Source organism: Pyxicephalus adspersus, chromosome 4 (genome assembly GCF_032062135.1).
Source record: "Pyxicephalus adspersus chromosome 4, UCB_Pads_2.0, whole genome shotgun sequence".
Classification (NCBI taxonomy): domain Eukaryota; kingdom Metazoa; phylum Chordata; class Amphibia; order Anura; family Pyxicephalidae; genus Pyxicephalus; species Pyxicephalus adspersus.
Window position 1 is genome coordinate 104,394,187 of NC_092861.1, and position 24,531 is coordinate 104,418,717.

General features: G+C 37.8%; 1 protein-coding gene across 5 annotated transcripts in view; it reads left to right on the top strand.

Annotated features, from left to right (window-relative positions):
• The window catches only part of ARID4B (AT-rich interaction domain 4B), a 420,630-nt gene that overhangs the window by 194,028 nt on the left and 202,071 nt on the right, over positions 1 to 24,531 (top strand). The window lies entirely within an intron of this gene.

A 24,531-nucleotide genomic window follows, 5' to 3' on the forward strand; every position in this document is an offset into this window, starting at 1 on the left:
CATCCAGTGATATCAGTAGGATTATGTACATGGTCACGATGTGCAGCTGCTACATTAGCATAAAGGAATTTGCATAGTTTCCTCTCCTCTGCTCGCTGTCGCAATAATATAAGAAGAGATCTGACCTCTCATTACAGCCTTTCCAGTCTCCCATAGTAAAACTGGGGTGTCCCAGTGTTGAATGTTGCCATCTTGAAAGTGAGCCCAAGATGTTAACAAAAAGGATTGGAAAGCTAGAGAGGAATACAAATATGTGGGAAAATGCCATCTTGTGGAGTAAATAAGTGAGTTGGGCAGTGTTACCTTCATAGAGACAGGGGCGTGGTCCCAGAGAAATATAGGGTGGTACAATACAGCAGTAATTTTATGAAAGAGAGTCTACTGTTAAGAAAAAATCAATCCTAGAGAAGCTTTAATGTACTTTGGACCAACAGGAATAGTCCCGTTGTGTTGGGTTTCTGGTTCTCCATGGATCCAAAAGTGACAATGAATTTAGCATAGCGTAAAAAGTTTGCAGGCAGGAGGAAGATTGCACCTCGGATATATCCACTCCAGGGTTAGGGTCAGTATTAAATACTAAATTAGGGTAATTCCCTGATTAAAAGTATGTCAGAAATTTGTAAAAAGAATTAGGCATTGGGACTATTGGGAGCATAAACATTATGAAACAGGTAAACGGTACCCTGAATTGGCACTGTTACCAAAATATATCTAAAACCTGGATCCACCTGGGTCTCCAGTATATGGTAAATCAGCGCCTTTATAAAAATCACAGCCAACCCTTGCTTTTTCTTAGTAAAGGAGGAAGTAGTCACCTCTCCCACCCAAGAGCCTGGGACATGAAGCGTATCTCCCTGTTCTAAATGCGTTTCCTGTAAAAGGACAACATCCGGGTGGAAGGAGCGCAAATGAGTTTTGCAACGTTTACTAGGATGATTAAGACCTTCTACATTCCAAAAAATCTGATGAATTTGTTTTGAGAAACCTGAGGGGTGTCAGATGTATGTGCTGAGAAGTTCCTGGCTTTGCCCCCTTCCAGATGAAATAGAAAAATTAGTGTGGGGGCATATGACAGCCTAATATCTTAGTATGTAACTGTGCAAATATCAGGTCCTTTCGATTCTTAAAACTGTTTTTTCTTTTAGAGAAAGCTGTGATGGCAGCTGTGAGAAGCTGTGATGGCAGAAGCACAAGCAGGTTTCACTCGTTGGAGTTACAGGCCATCATGAAGTTTTTTTTTCTCCAGGGAAAGTCAGCAAAGGACATTCACACTAAGATGTCACAAACACTGGGGGAGAAGTGTCCTTCCTACAGCTTTGTCAAAACCTGGATATCTCGTTTCAAGACTGGGCATTTCACTGTTGAAGATGAGCCCCGCAATGGGCGCCGCCGAACCTCAACTGACCCGGCAATCTGCGATGCTGTCAATGAGCTAATTATTGAGGACGTGCGAATATCTGCAAAAAAGATGGCTCAGATACTTGACATCTCACAGGAGTATGTTGGGTTTGTTATCACCACTATCCTAGACATGCGCAACTATTCAGTGAAGTTGGTGCCGAAATGTTTGAACAGTGATCAGAAGAAGGAACGAGTTGAAGCATTCAAAGACATTTTGAAGCTGCACAGGACTTTTTGGCTAGGTTAGTGACTGAGGATGAAACCTGGCTCCACATCTATGATCCTTAAACCAAGGAACAGTGAAAGGAATGGTGCCACAGTGGGCCCCCGCAGCCAAAGAAGTTCTGAACCCAGAAATCATCCAAAAAAGTCATGGCATCCGTTTTCTGGGACAAAGACGGTATTCTGTTGGTGGACTTCCTACCTCAGGGCTCTAGTATCACCGGACAATATTATGCTAACCTACTGGATCAGCTGAAGGCAATTAAGACGAAACGCCGTGGAAAGTTGACCAAAGGGATCCTTTTATTGCAGGACAATGCACCTGCGCACAAATCCAATGTTGTGGCTGACAAATTGAGCACCCTGTGTTTACAATTGGTCCACCATCCCCCCTACTCACCTGACTTGGCCCCTTCTGACTATTATCTGTTCCCGAATTTGAAGAAACACCTGAAGGGGCAATGTTTTAAAGACATTTCTGACATCAAAGATGCTGCTGAGAGCTGGTTTGCGGCCCAACCAAAGGACTATTATTTGAACAGTCTAGAAAAGATGCAACTACGTTGTACCAAGTGCATCAGTCTCAGGGGGGAATATGTTGAATAAATGTGTTAATCCATAACTCTGGCTCTCCTCTTTCTAGGCAAAGCCAGGAACTTCTCAGCACCCCCTCGTAACACCCGGGGCAGTCATCCCAGATAAGAAAAAAAATTGGAAACACTCGACATAAAATTAGTGCACGTAAGTTGCGGGGGGGATTGTCCCAGGCTATCCCACCCACTTTGAAAAACAGAAAATGACCAATACATATAATATGTAAGAAAACAGCCCTGTTTGAAATTAGAGCAAACTTTTAAAAAAGAACAACCATAAAAACGTATATGAATCATCTGCCAAATGTATTGCACTGTAAACCACATTTTACTTTTAAATTAACCTAGAACTTTTCTAACTTTCCTTGAGTAAGGGAAGCCACTAAACCTAATAACATCCAGAGATATTTGTCCAGTAGTACAATTAATATTGAAATTTTACAATTAGAAAGTGACCAGTGGACTTCAGTAATCAGAACACTTAGACGGGTACAAACCACAGCTATTGTCCACCGCCAATTAAACATTAGTGTTCATTGCACATAAAAAACTACCTGTGAAATTTTAAGAACAAACAACAAAACCAGTACAGCTATGTTATGCATATCTTCATATGCATATGCACATTTCATGCTAACAAAAAGAGAATATGCAAAACCAGGTTGCATGGAGGCACACAGCAATCATGGTTTTGTCCCTCCATCCATGGCGGGGGGTGATAGTAGTTCCTGAAGGTGTGGTAAGGCAGAATCCGGATCTTCCAAAAACAAAGTGGTTCCATTGATTAAGACTTTCATCTTGGCTGGGAATAGTCAAGCAAAACAAATCTACGGATCTATCAAATAGATATCAAATTGCATTTCCAATTACCCATTGGAATATATTTTTCAGTGTGCTTGTGTAGAACAGACTTGAAAGAGATTTGCATTCTTAAAAATAAATGTTTTTATCTTTACTGTTTTTGCTTCCTGTTTACAGTTTACATTAAATGAAATCATATTATGGTCACTGCTACCCAGATTATCTTTTATATACACATTTGTATTAAGCTCTGCATTGTTAGAAAGCATTAGGTTCAGCAGAGTATCTTTTCTAGTTGGGACTTCTATAAACTGTACCATAAAATTGTCTTGTAATAAATTCATAAATGCCCTCTCTTTTGCTGTTCCTGTCGTGCCATTACTCCATTCAATGTCAGGGTAACTAAAATCTCCTATCATTAAAACATTTCCAGATTTTTTTGCTTTTTCTATCTGTGCTAGTAGTTGATTTTCTATTTCTTCCTTAGCACTGGGGGGGCCTATAGCAGACTCCAATCATTAATTGTGTATTTTGCATCCCCACATTCAACTCCACCCATAATGTCTCAACCTCAATACATGCTCCATCAACAATTTTTTAAAGTTTAAACTTTTGCATTATCACCTCCTCTAAATATAATTATCTTACTTACTGATATCATCACCTCTGATGTAAGTTTACTAAACTCAATTTTAATAATATTTTATTCAGTATTACTTCTAGACCTTGAGTTAGCTTTGTGTCAATTTTCTTATCTTCACCTGTATACTAGATAACTTACCCTCACCAAGCAGTCAATCCACCAAGTCTATTCTACCATTGTTTTTAATGGGACTACCTTCATGGAAAATCAAGCTTGAACAGTGAGTGTCCCTTGATATATACTATAGTTATTAAATTTTTAAACCATATTCCTAGCTTCTACTAAGACTTTTTTTTTATTACAAATAACCTTCTTCTAATGTTATCACAATAATCCTTGTGAACAGAGTTATTTATTTTATATGTACCATATGCAATTATGGCAACTATTTATATTTTCATAGCTACCATCTTACTCTCCATATCCCCTGAGGAACCCGCAAAAAGGGCGAAACACGTCGGGAAGGAGATACACTATATGTAATTACACTTATTAAATACACCGACTATCAGTGTACCATCAAGCTTGATTTATTGTGTGATAATAATTGTGAACTATAGATATTTTGTATTGTGTTTATTTGTACTCTAAGTCAAACATTGTTTAGTTTTTTAATAAAGTACTGCATTGTCAGCTATTATTACATGCCCTTTAAAAGCCTTCTTTGCTTCTCCTCTTCTTTCATTTAATAATATGAGACATCAAGGAATGAAGAAGAGGTTTGAATGTTCTCCCCTTATGTATCGTGATCGGAGATAGGTCAGCAAATATCTGAACAGGTTATCCTTCAACAGTTACTCCTCACCCACTCTCCTCCCTGTTGGTGTCCCCCAAGGGTCAGTCCTTGGACCGGTCCTCTTTTCTCTGTACACCTCCTCTCTCGGTAGTCTCATATCCTGTCATTTGCAATCCCTATTTAATGTACAGCGCTGCATAATATGTTGGCGCTATATAAATCCTGTTTAATAATAATAATAATAATAACAGTTAGGACAGGGATGGATCCGACAATTTTCATGAGAGCGTCTTGTGTATGATAGTATTGTAGCTTCTATATGACATCTCTTGGTGCTCCATCAGCCCTAGGTGCTGTGGCAGCTCTATGTAAGCAATCAAACTCCAAGTGTAGATCATCCATTGATGGAAGTAGCCTTTTAGGCAATCTTTTTACTAATTTTTAATATTCTCAGAGAGACCACGGATGCGGAAGTTATACCGCCTGTCACACTTACCTCGTCATAACTAAAGTGCAGATGCTTCTCTCCTGCGCATGCGGGCAGTTCTGACACTGGGAGTGCCTCTGTTTTTAAACTTTTTCAGTTCTGTCCAATCTGCTGGCCAGTCAGAAAATAGCCTTTTGACCCTGGCTATTTAGCTACCTCACACACTGCACTCTATGTTCGTGCAACGTGTCTTTATTGTGCCGAGCCCCTAGTTCTGTGAGCTAGTTCCTGTTCACTTGGTGCCTCTGTCTAGCTCCTGCCTTAACCCCTCGTCTACTCTGTTGGTTCCCACCCAACTTACCTGTGCTTTCCAGTTTTCCTGTCAGTCTTTGGATATCCCTGTGCCTCCTGTTGCTTCCAGTGTTTCCTGTGCACAAAGTGGCCCCTGTGTCACTAGTGTCTGTCTCCTGGATCCCTGCAATTGACTCCTGGCGTGTGACCTGACCTCTCTTGCTTGCTGTCTGCCTCGACCCCAGCCTTCTTCGACTATCCTTTTGCTTTGTGATTTGGTACCGTGATTTGCCCACCTTCGTGTGCCCAAGGAGCGCAACCTGGCAGTAACCAGTGGGGCAACATCCTCACCATCAGAGGCTCTGGAGAAGACCTGGTTACAGCTTCGACACCGTGCCTTTGCCCTTCTCAGACCTGGTGGCCTGAAAATAGGAGAGATGGGGATGCTCTTACCTCGATCTCCTTGTTCATCACTGTCAGTGTGCTCCAAAGGTGCTGGAGAGCAGGATGGCACGGATGGCAGGATGGATGCAGTTGTTGCAGAGCATGCTGTGAAAGAGCGTACAGCAGATGAGGTTGAGGTGGCAGGTATTGCCACCATCTTGAATGTTGCAGGAGCTGCTTTCAGTGATTGTTTCCCCCTCATGTATTTGCTCACTGCACTGTCGCATACCCAAACACAACACTAATAATATCAGTTGAACTTTAGACTGTTTTACCTGCTCAAAATTGACAAAAATATCCTGACAATGAGACTAAATTCTAGTATTGAAATTTTTATTCAACAGAGAACAAGTACAATTTTTGCCAAATAGGCAGACCAGCAATACCATTCATACGGCTTCTACTGCAGTTGACGCTGGAGAACAATTTATGCTGCTTTGCTTTAAGAAGAAGACATTCAATTCCCTAACTTGCCCATACCTTAAAAACTTGTGAATTAAGCCAAAATTTACCTCGATCAGCTATCTGAACACTTTGTAAGGCCTATATGAAATAGGCATGGTTCAAATCCATCAGTTTTATGTCAAAAAAAAGTATCTGTCAAGGTTGTCCTCACCTTTGTTTGCATCAACTAATTACCAACCTACTGTCAACACTGCCTAAAGACTTCCAATTCCTCAAAATGTATAGAAAAATGTTTCTGGGGTTTTACCATTCCCTTCTTCACAACTCAAATTATTTACCTCTAAAATATAAAACCATTACCAATCCTGAACGACAAATACAAGCTACCTGAATGTAAGCTATTCTGGTACAAAACAAACAGTCTCCTAGTTCATCAAACAAACCAGCAGCAATACCCTTTGAAAAAATGTAGGGACAATCCCCACTAAGGTGTGATCTTCCTGCTTTGAAACATTACTAAGCTAATCCATACTGGCAACTCTAAAGAATGTGCAGAAATTGGAGTTTAACTAAACATTCTCGTGCAGTGACTTTGCAGTGAAGTATACCAAGTACTCAATAGCATAACCTATATAGTTCCTGCTTAACCTCTAAACTGTATTTATGGTTGCTTGAAACCAAGCACCTTCCTACACACTGCCCCACTGATCCAATTACGATTAGAGGTATACTAAATTATTACTATCCTACTGAGCAAACCCAGCCACATAAATGCCTGTAAAGCATTGCAGGAACTAAAATCCAAGAGTACTATGAAATATCAATTTGATATAAACCCCTGAAATAATTGTTTTTTCAGAAATTACTTCAACCAACAAGTCATAACTTAAATGTATAATTTTTAACTATAATAACTAATTGTACTGATGCTAACTGTTGCATTGTAATTGCATTTGTTACATGTACTGAATACTAATATAACTTGTGTACTGCTAAAAACACTTTTTACCTTAAAGAACAATGAACAAGAAAAATACATACTGGAACCCTAATATCAATCTTAAGATCAATTCATTCTAATAGACTAACATTTGTGAAAATGCAGAAATAATATTCTTCCCCAAATTGTCATATTAGCATCAGCATTCAATTTTGCTTCAACCAGCATAACAATCTGTTCATAAGTCATGGTAGTTAAATTTTTTATCACGTTTGGAAAGACAGGGCCACTAGGGGGCGCTACGGCTTGCACGGAGGTAGTGTGAGCCCTAAGAAGGGCAAAGGCGCAGAGCCTAAGCAGTAATCAGGTCTTCTCCAGAGCCTCTAATGGTGAGAATGTTGCGCCGCTGGTTACTGCCAGGTTGCGGTTCTTGGGCACACCTAGGTGGGCAATATGAAGCATGGTACCAAATCACAAGGCAGAAACATAGTTGAGGAAGGCCGGGGTCAAGGCAGGCAGCAAGCAAGAGAGGTCAGGTAACATGCCAGGGGTCAATTACCAGGGATCCAGGACACAGACACCAGTGATACAGGGGCCACTGTGAACACAGGAGACACTGGAAGCAAGAGGAGGTATAGGTGACACAGAAATATTCACAGACAGACACTGGAACAGTACAGGGAAATTGGCTGGGAACCAACAAAGTGGATAACTAGGGGTTAATGCAGGAGCTGGCTAAAGGAAACACTGAATTAGCCAACAGGTGTACAGTAACTAGCTCAAAACAACTAGGGGCTTGGCACCAATGGAAACACGTTGCCCGAACACTGAGTGCTGTGTCTGAGCTAGCTAAATAGCCAGGGATGGTAAGGAAGCTATTTCCTGATTAGCTGATAAAGCTTGCTAGCATAGGCATGCTCAGAATCAAAACTGTCCGCATGCACAGGAGAGACGCATCTGTGATTTAGCAGAGAAAAGGTAACTGTGACATTCTTCATCCAAAAAATCGTATAATATATATACCTTTGAACAAAAAAGTTTCAACTCCAAGATGGAGTGATGTAGAGATAGCGGGACTTAGGGGTCTACTACAAGTCACTATAAAGATGATATATATTAAAATTTCATATTTATTTAACAATTCTTAAAATCCAACACAAATAAAAACATCAATACACATGATTCAACATACTATATTGAGTATTTTTACTATCAATGTATAATTAGTGATTAGTATTGTTATGTAAGTTTCAATACCCAAGTTACAAGATTGTAACTTGAATACAGAATTCACCAAACTATGGGTAGCAGCAGAAGGGAGGCCACCAGAAGCACTATTTCTAAGCACACCAATGGTTTCAGATAGAAAGAACTTCTGTTATATATGTTTTTCAGAAGCTAGCATATGGCTGTGCTATTTATCATCACATTAGGGATATGATAGTAATTGTGATACATTACATAAATACATATACATTACAGGGTACCTCTACTTCCTCTGCAACACTCATAACCACTCTCTATGAGGGCAAAAGTTCTCAGTTCACAGTATTCCTATCTCTCAGTATAGGAATATTGAGATTATATATTTTTCTCTAATGTGTATTCTTTAAAAAAAAATACATAGAGGGGTCTAGATCTGGTTAGTTATGACCTGATCTACATCCTGATAATGGCATATATTGCTGGTTTGTGATTGTCTGCTGCAGGGGGAGGCATTAAAGGGTTCCTTTAGCTAATGCATTATGGTCAGAGCTGTCATTTCCCTACCCCAAGGGGAACCTAAGGTCATTGCAGTTAATGTAGCAAGACAATCTGTCCAATTTGTGTAACAGATCGCTGCAGGACCAGGGGATCTGTGCCCTCTTCAGTGCTGAATGCAGCCCTAAAGTGTTTATCAGCTTTCTTTGCCATCTCCTCTGATTCCTATGGTTGTCATTCCTATAGTGAGAGCATGCTAATAATCTGACATTACCTGATGTCCAACTGGACCATCGCTTTTATTTTCGCCATTAATAATAGACACCAAAAACTATAATTTACAAACTTACAGATATTCCAATTAAAGATAAGCACTAACTAGCATTGCTGCATATCCCTACCAAGCCAATAAAATAATACTATTAGTAATAGATACTAAGAATTAAATGATAGACTCTGAATAGTTTGGTACAAAACTCCCTCAGTACTGGTTCATATGTTTTGCAACATGAGTTCTGTCTGTTGAAGATGTGAGGAGGGCCAACATACTCTGCTCCTGTTTTTTTGGAACTGTCCCAAGCTTTCTCTATTTGGGTCTAGTGTATCAGATATAATTTACAAACTTACAGATATTTTAATTAAAGATAAGCCTGAATCGGAATTGCTGCATATTTCTACCATGTCAAAGAAACAATACCACCTTTTCTTGCTACACTATTTACCTAATGTGGCTAGGCCTGCATTCTTTCTATGTGGAAATGTTCTACATCCCCAACTATCTGTCAGTGGTTCAACAAGATGGTTGCATGCATCTGAAAAACTTTTGCCTCTCAGGATGAGAACACTGAGAGGTTCGGAAATCCATGGTTTTACTGGACTAGATTTTTGTAGATTATCTGGCTTTTTTATCATGCCTTGCCTTGCTTTTTACTTTATTACATGTAATAGCTAATATTATCTTACCATGGTTACCACAATGCAAATATACTATATTTTTCTGTCTGTTTAGATTTACGGTTTATAATTTCACATGCTCATTGTTGTGCCATATATGTACTCCTGTTTTCAATGCAACTCTTTTCGGTATTATATAATTTGTGGATTTAATATTGTTTCTCTGGCCATATGGTTGCAATAAAAAATTAATAAAGGAGACGGAGAAAAGCCAATAAGGCATCATGTCACATGAAAATCCAAAACTTGGATCAGTAAAATTTTGACTGGATTTATGTCAGAATTTTACAGTGTGAAAAAAAGTAAAAGTGCAACAACTTTTTATATTAGTGCTAGCTTTTAGACTGCATTTTTATTATTGTTAGCTATATCCATTTTTTTCCAGCATAAGTTATTAGTAATCTCTAAAGGAAGTTGGATGACTGTTTTATATTTTATATATGTCTGTATTTTAATTGTTCTGCTTAATAATAACCCATATGTTAATTCTAAGATTGTATAAAATCATCAGGGTTTATTGGCAGAATTAGAGAGCTGTGGCACAGCAATCCGCTTTACCTAATTTATCGCATTCAATGAATGTGTTCACTTAACTCATCACATGTATGTATTCAAAAAAATCTATTCTATTTATAGATGTTTAAGACAGTATTCACAACATTCTTATTTGTCAGTTGACCTTTTTAAAAGGTTTTTAAAAAAGTTTATGAGATAGAAACTTTATGAGATAGAATAAGGTTAAAAGACCTTTAAAGAGCATTGACCTGTCATGGTTATCACAATCAAATTAAATAAGTAAACAATGCTTCATGAATTTAATTAGGTTTAAACAAACAAAAAATGTGTTACTTAAATTAAGCTATTTTCACAAATAACACATTCTCACAATAATGAGTCATATGCTCAACATACAGGACTACATTCTTCCGCTTGCATCCTTTCAATAACTAGAATGGATACACATTAAATATTTCTATTATCCATTACTGATAACCTCAACTGTTACTTTGTCTTATATGCTCTCCTTTTTGTCTCCTCTCACAGTAGAACAAACCAAAATAAATACATTTTTGAAGCAACCGTGTTTGAAGCAACCGATGGGTGTTATAGGGTATGCTTCGCCAAGGATCTTGACAATGTCTAACTAATTTTCCTGTATTGATCAAGTTTTCCTTCACTAGTTCTTGTAAATCTATGAGTTTCCTATTGTCTCTCATAAACAATAGGCCTGATTTAAAAATCATTTGCTATCTGTTAGCAAATGTTTTTACAATTGGACCAGATCCATTTCAAGTTTGCTGTATCACCCAGGTTCACTAATTAAAGTGTATCTTCTCCAGCCTTGAAGAACTTTAATAAATCATGTTTAATATATCCAACTCAAGTTGGCAAGTGGTGGAATTTTCTCGAATAAAGGAGAGGTCATGGACTTCCAATCACCCCAATTTGATTGGTTTAGGTTCAGATGATTTGCTTTAACTTCTTCATCCTCTATGGTCAGCTGGTCTTCTATTAAATTTACACACCATCCACTGAGGGGTGCTTGAAAGTTTATATGCTTCTGCCAAGTAAAAGCAGAAACTTCCAATACGCAGTCTTTTTTTAATCTTTACTGTGAAATACACTCTTCCAGTCTTAGTTTAGTCTCTCTAATTACCCAAATAGCTCCCAGAATATGAAACAGAACAGCCATCCATATATTCTAGCTGTTCCGTGGGTAAAGGAACACAGCCAGGCCTGGAGCTGTCTGTCGTAGCAGTTGGGGGCAACAGGTTTCCAATGGTGGCATCCTTTAATAATCAGTTTGTTTTGTAGAAGAAGTTGTTTGCCTACAGAGGTACCATTCTTGATTTCTTGAGCTCTCCAAGGACAACCATTTTGTTGACTGGTTTTGGTGGGGCTCTCCATACTGGCAAATTCACAGTCAGTAGAATGACTTGCTTGCCCACTTCATCTTTATGGCATGGGGTTTTAAGGCTTATGATTTTAGCAAGTCCCCAAATTATTACATGAGACATTTATCAGACCATATATCAAAACTGAATTCGTGATTCTTGGCCACTCTTGCCTTTTACGTTCTTGCAGTCCAAGGCTTGGGTGATCTCAGTGACACCACCAGCCATTTCTTTGCACGCATTATAAATGTCTGTAAATGCACTGAGTTCATAATAATCCACCCCCCACTAAAATTGTATCTGTCTTACCATACCATGGTGCCCTGTCACATATATATGTCTGCTTATGTTCTTTAAATCCCAATTTCTCCTGAAAGGGGAGCTGTAGGTATATTAAAATGTAGGATAAGGGGGGAATCTTGTGGCTAACTTCCTCTAAAATTTTATTGCTGCAGCGCCATTGCGTCACAGAAAAACTATATCTGTCCTACCATGCTACCCTGTCACACATAGCTGGCCACTTACCTTCTGTGAACCCTAATTTCTCAGGAACAGGAGATGTAGGGCCCTGAAGATGATCTAAGAAGTATCTATTGCAGAAATTCTTGATTTATCATCTTTTATTTGGTGCATGTATGTTACAGTAACTAGAAACATTTCAATTTAATTTAATTTTAAATTAAAACTATTCTAGTTTTAAACATACATCTTTATTGTTTATTTGCATTGTGGCCCGCAAGTTTTATCCCAATGTCAACAGCGACCCCCGGATGAAAAAAGGTTGGGCACCACTGCATTAAACCCTTTTTTAACTTTATGTGGTTGCATTCATCTGTTGCACAAACAGATTATAGTCAGGATATAGTCTTTCAAATTCCCCACTCATAATTTCGACAGATGTTTAGTGACCCTGGAACTGGATTTATTAGGTGTTCCCAGATTCTCATGGACCTCCCTAGTAATAATAGTAGGGCTTCATATGGTGCAATCCCAATGGATCTGCACACTCTGGAGTACACAGTGGGCAATACAAATAGTATTTTGTTCCAGTTTATGGCATTCTGTTTATCAATGTATTCTTGTAACACAACAGATAAAACTGTAGGGCTTACATGTGGATACAGCCCAATCTCTTTGTTAAAGTCTGGGGAGGCTAGTGCAGGAGCTTTGCCCAATGTCTCTTTCAATATCTCAATTGCCTGTGGATTTTCAAGTTTCCAATCCCAATTGTCTTGTTTCAGTAGATCGTGTAGGCATTCAGTTATTGCTGAATAATTGGGGTAGAAACTTTCTGCAAAATCCTGTCATGCCCCCAAACTGTCTCAAACTTCTTTCATCAGTTGGCAGTGGAATTTTACTTTTGAATTCCACTCTTTGCTCATTAATCAATCTCCCTGACTGTTCTACGGTCACACCCAAAAATTGAACTAGATCCTGTTCTAGCTGGATCTTTTGAGGGTTGTTTTTAAACTGGCATCTCCCAGCAGCTGCAGCATTTCTCTAATATCTTTCACATGTTCCTCTAAGGAAGGGAATTTAGTTAAAATATTGTCTACAAATGAGATTACTCTAAATAGAAAATAAATGCACTGTCTTTGTACCCCTGGGGTAACACGGACAGAAAATACTATACTGCTTCCCAACAAAAAGCAGTTCTGTATTGACAGCTGGGGTCTAGGTTCCAATAATTGTTACCGATATCATTTACTGTGAAGATAATCATATCAGGAGTCAACTTTGCGATCATTTCAGAGGATGCAGCTAGAACTGGTACCATGCTTTTTTGCAAATTTGTTACAACACCTGCTAATCAGTCGTTAATCTGAACGATTTATCAGGTTTGAAGACTGGCCGGGCTGGCAAGTTGCAAACTGATGCACCTCTTTTAATTGTCCCATACAATTGTAACTGCTGTATTATTTTAGTTTTAGGTTTTACAGCCTCCAGTAACACAGGGTACTGTCCCTGAGGCGGAGGGTCACTACCTTCTAACAAAATCATTATATTAATTTAGCCACAATCCTGTTTATATTTTGCAATTATGTCATGGTATTTATGCATTAGACTGTTTAAACAGGGATCACATTTCGCATTTAAATTAACTTTACCAATGGGATTTTCAGCTGCAGATACCAATTCCATTCAAATTACATACCCAGTCTGTCATCTTCCTAATTTTTCCACAATTTCATGTTTGCAAGAACAGCAATATGTCTTTGTTCCACACAACATCAGCACCTATAACACTGCACAACAACGATTTTGCTACTGGGAATTTACACATGTGATTTATATGATATTGAGTGTGCTGATTCCAAAACTGAACTCAGAATTTGCCTATAACGTAAAGATTTTAAGTTATAGGCGTTCTATAACTGTTCAAGTTGTCAGTAATTGGGTAATGTTTTTTTACATGGGAACAAAATAACAGTTGCAGCTACCACTATGCCTGCTGCCGCCTCAGCTGAATCACGTCTCCTGGTGGCATGCATGTTCCAGCAGCAGCTTGGCATGTCTGGGCAAGTCAGTAAGCTGACGTCAGAAATAGGTATATAAGGCTAGATAAACCAAGGGCTTGTCTCCAGTGCGGAACTTTCCTTTTGGATAGTACAGCTAGGCCATAGTGAGTCTGTTTTGAGCTAAAGATGAGTAGGTGCAGCTGTGTTAATAAACCAGACAGTTTTTGCTACATTTCTGGCAAATATACCCCTTGTGAACCTAACCAAGAGGGTGAGATTTGCTTACAAGTAATACTTTGAATGTGATATTGGAGATCAGGATAAAAGCTGGGCACCTCATAGCTGTTGTCAGGTGTGTTACGTTGGCCTAACACAATGATTCAATGGGAAAAGGAATAAAATGCCTTTTGCTGTGCCTATGGCTTGGCGTGAGCCAAAAGGCCATCACTCGGACTGCTACTTCTGTATTAGTAAATTTGCTGGGTTTTTGAATAAGACTAAGTCAAAAATTGTCTATCCTCATTTTGAATCTGCTCTGAAGCCAGTGCCACTTGATGCAAAGAATCCAGTGCCACTCCCTCCTACATTTGTTGTTACTGACAGTGAGATGTCGGATGAGGAACAGGAGGATTATGTTGATGTTAATGAATGTATGAACTCCAATTTGAAGAGGGTAAGCCACGTTTTATTAGCCAATCAGATTTATATGATCTAGTAAGGTACCTGTCTTTGTTAAAAGAGAAGTCTGAACTGTTAGCCTCCAGATTAAAGGAGTGGAATTTGCTACAAAAAAGAACGACAACTTCACACTTTCGTGTTCGTCACACAAAGTTTGCAAGTTATTACAAGATGGAAAACAACATGTACCGACGTGATTGGTCTGATGATGGAGTTAGGTTGTGAATACATATCAGAGCAGTGGAGATTATTCATAGACTAGAGCAAAGCAAGTTTTAAAGCTGTATTGCTGCATAAAGGTAACAAAAAACCTTCTTTTCGTCTTGCTCATGCTAAAGGAATGAAAGAAACATACAAATTCATGGAGGTCATTTTGAAATTGATTAACTATTTCATCCACTCATTGATCAACAGAACGTTTACCTTTTACCATTTCATAATAAACTTGGATTAATGAAAATCGTTGTTGTAGCAATGGATCGTGATGGTATGTGATTTTAGTATGTGAAGGACAAGTTTGGAAAAGTTTTAACAGATGCTAAACTGAAAGCAGGCATTTTTGTTGGCCCCCAAATCTGCAATTTGATGCATGATGCCACATTCAGAGACAAACTCAACCCACTTGAACTTGCTGCTTGGCATTCATTTGTGCTAGTTGCAAAAAATCTTTCTGGGTAACCAGCGAGCTGAAAACCATGCTGAACTCGTGAACAACATGCTAACAGCATACTATCAACTTGGCCGCCGAATGTCACTTAAAATTAATTTCTTACATTCCCATCTGGACTTCTTCCCACAAAATTTGGGTGATGTGAGTGATGAAACAGGAGAGAGGGTCCACCAGGACATTTCTGTCATGGAAATAAGGGCGACTACTGCTGGTTTCTGCAACGGGAGTTTGCCAAGAACGCAAAAGCAGGTGCCTGAAACCATTCTGAAGTGTACATGTGTATTGGACAAGGTGAATTATGTGTATTTGTACTTGATTTAGTATAGGACACAGAGATTAGACCAAGTAGCAGACAATATTTATTTTTTTGTCATGCAGTGTAATGTTCTAATTCTGACATACAAAGTCCCATTTCTCACCACCAATTTTCATTTCCACCCACAATTGGAACCTCAATAGAATGTCCAGTAACACCTGTAATTATGATGAATTAATTTCCAGGAATGTCATTCTTGCTGAAACTAACTGCTGTCTCACTGTCTAACAGTGCTTGTGCTCAAGTACTCCCTAATAATACATTAACAGTAGGCCGTCCTCAGAAGTCTTAAATCAAATCATTTAAATAATAGCAAAATGGGGGGCTTAAGGCCCTTAACAATTATTCCCTTCATGTATCTAAATTTGTCCCAGATGGGATTTTTGGGGTGCTTATTAACACACAATAACAATGTTATAAAAAGCATTTTCTATATACTTTATTATATTGTATTTTGGTATTAAAAAAAAACAATAGAATAAAACATTGATTGATAACAATGAATTCCACTATACATTACAAATGCAGACATTTATCAATTTCATTTTTGAAAGTGATAGCTTATGCAGGAATAGTTGAGCAAGTCAGAGCAAGATCATGTGATGAACCGCAGTAACCAGGCAAGGGACACAGGAAGCTGCAGGGTTTAAATAGTAAGGCAACATCCTAATTGGTCACATTTACAAAAACAGGTGAATGCAATTTGGTAATCAGGATCCAGGAATCACTAGGCACAGATCAGATCATGTTTATCAAAGGTTTTAGTGGCAGCGTTACAAGGAAATAGTCTGGAATTTAGAAGACCAGAGTTTAATTCAAAGCAAAGGCAGTTACTGACAGGAACACTGGAATTGCACAAGGGAACAGGCAGGGAATCAACAGACGGGGCAACAATGGGTTAATACAGGAGCTGGACTGGGAAAAACTTAAATAACAGGGAGTTGTACAGGAAATGCTTGGCAGAACTAGGGGGCTCGGCACTAGTGGAGACATATTGCAGGAACACTGAGTGCTATGTCTGAGCCAGCTAAATATCCAAGGGCGACTAAGAGGCTATTTCCTGATTGGCTGGGGGGTGGGTTGATACCGATAAACTTAGAAGAGGAGGCGCACACAGAATGAGAACTGCCCATATGGCAGGAGAGAGGTACAGACACTTTAGCGAGAAGAACGTAAGTGTGAAAAGGGGTATTTGTTTGTACTGGTTTTTAGGTTTATTTACAGGATTATCTTGGCATTTATTGGGAATTACCACAGATGAAGTTTTATGGGCTGTATAATATGGGAGTACCACTTTGAAATGTATCAGGACAAGTTATGGGTGTAACATTTTTAAATTTTAAAGCATGTAAATCATATAAAGATGATATAGTTGTCATTTTTACCTGCAACACGTGTGTTAATATTATTATAATTAAATAATAATCATAAAAACAGTATTTAAATAGCGCCAACATATTACCCAGCACTATACATTAAATAGGGGTTGCAAACAACAGACAGATACAGATAGTGACACAGGAGGAGTAGAGGACCCTGCCTATAAGAATTTACAATCTAGGAGATTTCTCTATCATTTTTTCAAGTACAATATTAGTAGCATGTTCATATTTCTCCAACTCTTTTTCCATGTCCTGTGTTTTCACTGACAATACTTCATTTGATTGTATTAAATTTTCACATAATTTAGCTTTTTCCAGTAATGCTTCCTCAGTTGTTATAGCGTGCAACCTGAGATCAGAAATATTTCCCCTAACTCCATTATAGTTTTCTCATATTTATTATCTTACGTCTTTATTTCATTTTCTTTCTTTTTAGGAACTTCCATCAAATTTAGTCAGCAAGATAATAATCCTTGAACAAACAATCCAACAATCCTTTAAGTTTCTTTTCTTTGATTTTCCAGCTAAAGCACTATCATCAAGATAACATTTCATTGTATCCCATGAGTTTTTAGACTCCTGTGGAATTTCATATGGACACCCATGGTTTTTAATATAATTTATATACCACTCACTAACATTTTCTACTCTAGGGCTACCAATACCTGACACATTCAAAGCCATATTAAAAAACAAAAATGCTGAAATATTAAATAATAAATTTGATTTAAATATGGTATGGTCGCCAAATTCTGGATGTAAGATCCCCTTGCCTTAAGTTAAGAACTCCCTCTTAGGTCCTTCCATCCTGGATCCTGTCACTGCCGGCATCAATGCACACATGGAATTAGGACGCCAGAGGAAATAAATAAATCAACTCTCTACCGATCCTTGGTCATGGTTTGCTCTTTCAGGTTACAAATCTTCAAAAATATACATGGCTTGTTCTGTTCAGTAGTCACAGCACAATAATGTTACTTGTTAATCAATCTCCCTCATGTTGTGCACCATAATGTTGATCCAACTTCAAACTGGTTTTCAGAGAAATAAACCGACTCACCACCAATCTCTATGGGTAACCATAATGTTGTGTCTAAAATCTATTGTTTAAAATATGTAGCAACTCCAATCATCCACAGAAACAAGTCGTCGGGGTATATCAACCGATTTAAAGATCAAATGCACAGCAATGACAAGTCAGGTTTACTTAATTTATTGCATTCAAAGAATGTGTTCACTTAACTCCTTGCATTCAATAAATGTTTACATAACTCATTGCATTCATACAATATATGTAAAAAGTATTCTTTGTATACAAATTTAAGACAGTGTTCACATCGGGGGCAATTCATATTTGACAGTTAACCTGATCAAAAGGATTATAAAAAAGCTTTTAGGGGGGCGTGTCCGGCCGGCTCTTAGGATGGCCATGTGTTGAGAGAGCTCTGTGTGAGTCTGGGCTTTAGCGACGGTTCCCGTAGCGACTGTGGTCCTTCGAGTGATTTATCGGTGCTCCGGTTTTACACTAACTCTGGCTAACATGACGAGACGCAAGAAGGGGAAGACGGAGCCTCAGAAACTTTCTTACTATTTTAGGCCGCAACAATCCTGTCAGCAACAAGATGGCGACGGGACTCCACCTTCAGCCGCTTCTCTAGCACAATCAATAGGTGATACTTCTCCGATGTTTGATCGTAGAGCAAGATCTACGGGCAGTGCGGAAGATTCCTCTCGCATTACTACATCACCAAATCCGCCATCTCCTGTGTCGCAAGACGAGGCACAACATATCTCGGAGCACGCAGTAAGTAAGACAGAGGCTGAGGCCTTAATATTAGGCCCGTCTGTGGAAATAGATTTGGCACGTTTCCAAGTGCGAGATGCTGTGCTCTTTCCGGCAACTTTGAAAGAGATGCTTTTGTCCCTACGGCACTCTATACAACAAGATCTAAATTCTATGTTGGGTAAATTTACTGTTTCAATTGCGAATTTTGGGAAAAGACTTCAACATGTGGAATCTAAAATGGGGGAATTTTCCCAAGCGCACAATGACCTGATTGACACTCATCGTGAGCTTACATTGGAGATAGATTGGCTTAAATCTAAAGTGGCCGACTTGGAGGATCGCTACAACGAACGATGAACAACGCTACGATCGAACGACGCAACAATATCAAACTTAGAGGGATTCCAGAATCTGTGCCTCTAAGTGATTTAGGAACCTTTGCTAAACAATTGTGCCATGCATTAGTTCCATCAGCTACAGATTTAGAACTCACAATCGATTGGGCCCATAGAATTCCTAAGCCTGCATTTCTCCCTACTGAAACCCCAAGAGATGTGTTGATACGTATGCATTTTTTCCATACCAAAGAAAAAGTTATGGCGGCGGCTAGAAGAACACCTCCTCTACCAGATCAATTTTGTAACATTCAATTATTCACTGATTTATCTGCCCAGACGATCCAGAATTGGAGAAAGCTGGCACCTATTACAAAAATCTTACGCGATAACCAGATTGGGTATCGCTGGGGATATCCAACTTCTTATTTCCTATAAAGGTGTGACCCATGCAGTTTTCTCGGAAGAAATGGGCCGACAACTCCTTCAAGGATGGAATCTTGACAAACCTGCATCTGGACATCAATCACCAGTATCTCTGAGAAAAGTGTCCCAGGTGTGGTCCTGAGTTAAGATGGAAGGACTACCCTTTGCTACCTAGCCCTTACTGACACACAAAATGTGTTTTCTATCTAGCCGAATGGCTTTTTGTTGCCCGATAAATCTGGTTATTAACCAGAGGGACATTTCTTTTTTCTTAAATTTTTTTTCTTTTTTCTTTTTTTGTTTGTATTTTTGTTATACCAGCCAGCCAGTTTCTTTTTGTTATTGGAACATATCCGATAGTCTCCAATTTTCAATTATTGGTCGAATTAATCTACTCAGTTATGATACCTCAAAATCCAACAGTAGTAAGATGACGCGCTTTGTTTCTTTGAATGTCCGTGGTCTCAACAGTCTATTTAAAAGAAATCTCTTATCCAAAGATCTACAAACCTTGCAAGCAGATGTTGTTTTTCTTCAAGAAACCCATCTACATAGCCTACATCCACCCAAGTGGAAATTGAAGGACTTCTCCCATATGTATATGGCAAATATCCCTAAAAAGAAATGTGGAGTGATGACGATGATTAGAGATACTATTTCCTATCAATATCTTCATCATCTTTCTGGAGAAGATGGCAGATTTCTTATTTTGATCTGTAAAATCAACACAGAAATTTTCACTTTGGTGAATCTATACGCTCCTAACTTTAACCAACACTCCTTTTTGAGGAAGCTCTTTAAATTGGTTAACAAGGTTAAAAAAGGAATACTACTTGTAGGAGGTGATTTGAACGCGACTCCTTATTCTACTCTGGACTCCAACACTCAAAATAGAAGAAGATCGAAAGATTTGCATAAGCTCCTAATAGAATACGAGTTGTTGGATATTTGGAGATGTCAACATGGGGAGGAGCGTGATTATACTTATCACTCACATGTTCATCATTCATATTCTCGTATAGATTTTTTCTTGACGGACTTAAGATCTCTTTTGAATGTTACTCAATCTTCTATTGGATCTATAACATGGTCAGATCATGCGCCAGTGACAGCTATATGGGGAGATCAATCTGTTAGACCGGATAGACTTTGGCGATTGAACACCTTTATTTTGAACCATCCAACGTATCGAGAGGATCTTGTGAGGGCTCAAGATCTATATTTTTCTATAAATGATACTGCTGATGTTAATATCTTTTCGATATGGAATGCACATAAGGCTTATATGAGGGGTCTGTTTATTAAAGCTAATGCTCATGAAAAAAAAGAATAGAATGAGACAAATAAATCAGCTACTACAATCTATTATAGATTTAGAGACCCTTAATAAACAGTCCCCTTCTCCACAACTAACGGCTGAGTTATCTAAAATTAGAACACAACTCAAATCTCTTTTGCTTGTGAAGTACGATACATTTATTAGAAAATTGAAAGCTACTCAATATTCTTTAGGTAATAAACCGGGGGCATATTTAGCTAAGAAAATTAAACTTAGAAGAACTAAATCTAATATTTTTTCTATTTTAGATCCTGTCACTAACAAATATTTTTATAGCCCTCAGGGTATAGCAGAAGCTTTTCGTAACTATTATAAAAGTCTTTATAATTTAAAGGATGATGATACTACGTTTCAACCAACTGAAGTATCTATATCTCAATTTTTAGATTCCATCTCTCTAACTTTAGTTACTGCATCACAATTGCAATATCTTTCTGCGCCCTTTACAATAGCTGAAATAATTAAAACTATTAGCTCCTTACCGAATCACAAAACTCCGGGAGATGATGGTTTTCCTAATGAATATTATAAAGTCTTCAAGACGCAACTCTCACCATATTTGGTTTGAGTATTTCATAAGGCAGCTGAATGTGGATGGTTTCCTAAAGAAGGGAAAGACCATACAGCCCCTAATCAGTATAGGCCTATTTCACTTCTTATTTCTGATGTTAAGATCTATGCAAAAATTTTGGCAAATAGGTTAGCTCTGATCATTCCGGATATAATTCTTGTCTTTTGTGTTAGATAAATTTGGTCTGTCAGGTTGGGTTAAATCGGCTATCTTATCTTTGTACTCTATCTACTCCTAGTGCTAGAGTATTTACATTTGGTGCTTTATCCTCTAATTTTGACATTACAAATGGCACTCGACAAGGCTGTCCGTTATCACCCATTATTTTCACGTTATTAGTTGAACCGTTAGCAGAAAAGATACATTCAGAGGTGGAGATACGAGGTATGTCAATAGCAGGTAGGGAGCATAAAATTAGTTTATTCGCAGATGATATCATGTTAATATTGGCTCAACCTCTGACATCTCTGAATGTGGTCTTGGATGTTATTGAACAATATAGTAAAGCTTCCTATTACAAACTTAACATGTCCAAGTCACACATTCTTCCATTAAATATACCTAAAGTCGTTGTGGACCAATTATGTACCAAATTCCCTTTTATGTGGGAAATGACATCTATCTAATTTTTGGGTATAACTTTGCCAGCTCATACCACATCTCTTTATGAATGTAACTATAGGAAGCTTCTGCTATCTATGACAGCGGAATTGCTAGGTCTTCGAAAACAAGAAATCTCCATAGCCGGTAGGATTGCAGCATTCAAGATGTTCCTTTTGCCAAAGTTTTTGTATATATTTCGGACAGTCTGTATAACAGTACCTACTAAATTCTTTAGTCAAGCGCATAAATATCTATCTGCATATGTTTGGCTTAATAAAAAACCGTGTTGTAATTATTCAACCATGATTAAGGAAAGGAAGTTTGGAGGAATGGGACTACCTAGTATTCAATTTTTTTATGCTGCATCTCTTATGTCCCAAATTAAGCATTGGTGGACTAGTGATATTGGTAAAATATGGGTGGAAATGGAATTGTCTTTTCTCAAATTTTCCCACTTTCAGTGGTTATTATTGGCTATGAAAATGGGTTTCCAGTGTTTCATAATGATTATCCCACCATTCAAGCCACTCTTCAAGTTTGGGGTAAATATTCAATTTATGACCCAAATACGCTAACGACTATGTTAATTACCCCAGATTTGCAATTCTGGAGGTATTTATACTGCATTTAAATCTCAATTCTTGGTATAAATCTGGAGTTACTAAACTTAAAGATTAATATTTTTTCAAAAAATTTAAAACTTTTCAGTCTTTGCAAAAGATTTACAACTTGCCGTCCACGGAATTTTTTACTTATATGAGAATTCGACATTGCTTGTTGAACTTAGACTTATCGGATAGACTACCTATTGATAAGTCTGTCTTTTTCTATTTCACTAACTTAGCTTCGGGATTTAGAGGTATCTCCAGATTTTATAGATTACTCAGCTCCAATTTAGGATTTTGTAAATCTTCAGCGATGCGAAAGTGGGAATTAGCACTTAATGCGACTATCCCTGATGGCTCTTGGATGGCTGCATTAAATGCAACAAATCAAACCACTAAATGTGCAGACCACTGGGATATGTATCAGAAAGTGGTGAACCACTGGTATCTTACTCCAGCCAAGATGGTGCATTTTTCGGCATCTGGCACAAATCTTTGCTGGAGAGAATGTGGTGGTTCTGGTTCACTATATCATATTCTATGGAGTTGTATTTCAATTCGATCCTTCTGGAAGCAAATTTTTATCTTTATTTCGGAGATCTCTGGTATCCATATTCAATCTAATGCTGAACTAGCGATTCTACATTTAGGCCTGGACGTAATACCTATGTCGGCTAGACCAGTTGTTATTCATGTTCTGTTGAGCGCCAAGTTGTCTATTTTGCGTAGGTGGAAAAGTTTGAACGTACTTATGATTGTCGAAGTTGTTAAAGACATTAATGATCATTGCTCATATGAAAGAATTTTGCCTTATCTCAAAACAAGTTCAAACAATTTCCTAAGAGCTGGGAACCATGGTTTAATCATAGGAAATGTGTAGTAAATAATCTTCCTTAAACATTATAATCTTTGATATTATGGACAAATATAACTAGAAGTATTGTTATATAGATAATATATATGAAAATATATCGGATATGTATCCTATTTAGGTTTATGGTCTAATAAGAGCTGGTATATGTTGTTTTTGTTTGTGTTTTTGTTATTGTATTTTATACCCCTTTTTTACTCTTAACTCTTTTCTCTCCCTTATTTTTTTCTATTTTCTTTTCTTTTCTCCATTTTTTTTTATCTCTAACTGTTTTGCTCCATACAACTATCTTGTTGGAGTTCCTTTTTTTCTACTTTCTTTCTTTTCAGTTGAAAATGGATATGTACAAGTTTTCTTTTTCAAAGTTCATGTTTTTCAGATGTCATCATAATTTTGTACTTGTTCATGTCCTTAATAAATAAAAATTTTTGAAAAAAAAAAAAAGCTTTTAAAGCATAGGGGGTTGTTATGAGATAGAAACTTAATAAGGTTAATAGATTTTCAAGGAGCATTACCATGTCCTGGTGATTACAACCAAATTAAACAATGCTTCATGAATTTAATTTAATTTAGGTTAAAATAAAAAAGTTTGTTACTTGAAATAAGCTCATTTCTATTGTAATCATTCAAGAATGACATTTTTATTGAACACAGGACTTCAGTCTGTGTACATGTGAGTGTATATATATATATATATATATATATATATATATATATATTTATATACACATACTCATAATAATGGACCTGATTTATTAGAGCTCCCCAAGGCTAGGGAGGATACACTTTCATCAGTGAAGCAGGGTGATCCCGCAAACCTGGAATGGATTTCTTAAAGGTTTCTTAAATTTGCTATTTGTTAGTAAATGTTTTCAATCCTGGACCAGATTCATTTCAGGTTTGCTGGATCACCCAGCTTCACTGATGAAAGTGTATCCTCTTCAGCCTTGGAGAGCTCTAATAAATCAGGCCCAATGAGTCATGTGTCCAGCATACAGGACTACACCATACAGCTAAAGAATATTAGGGTTGTAAGC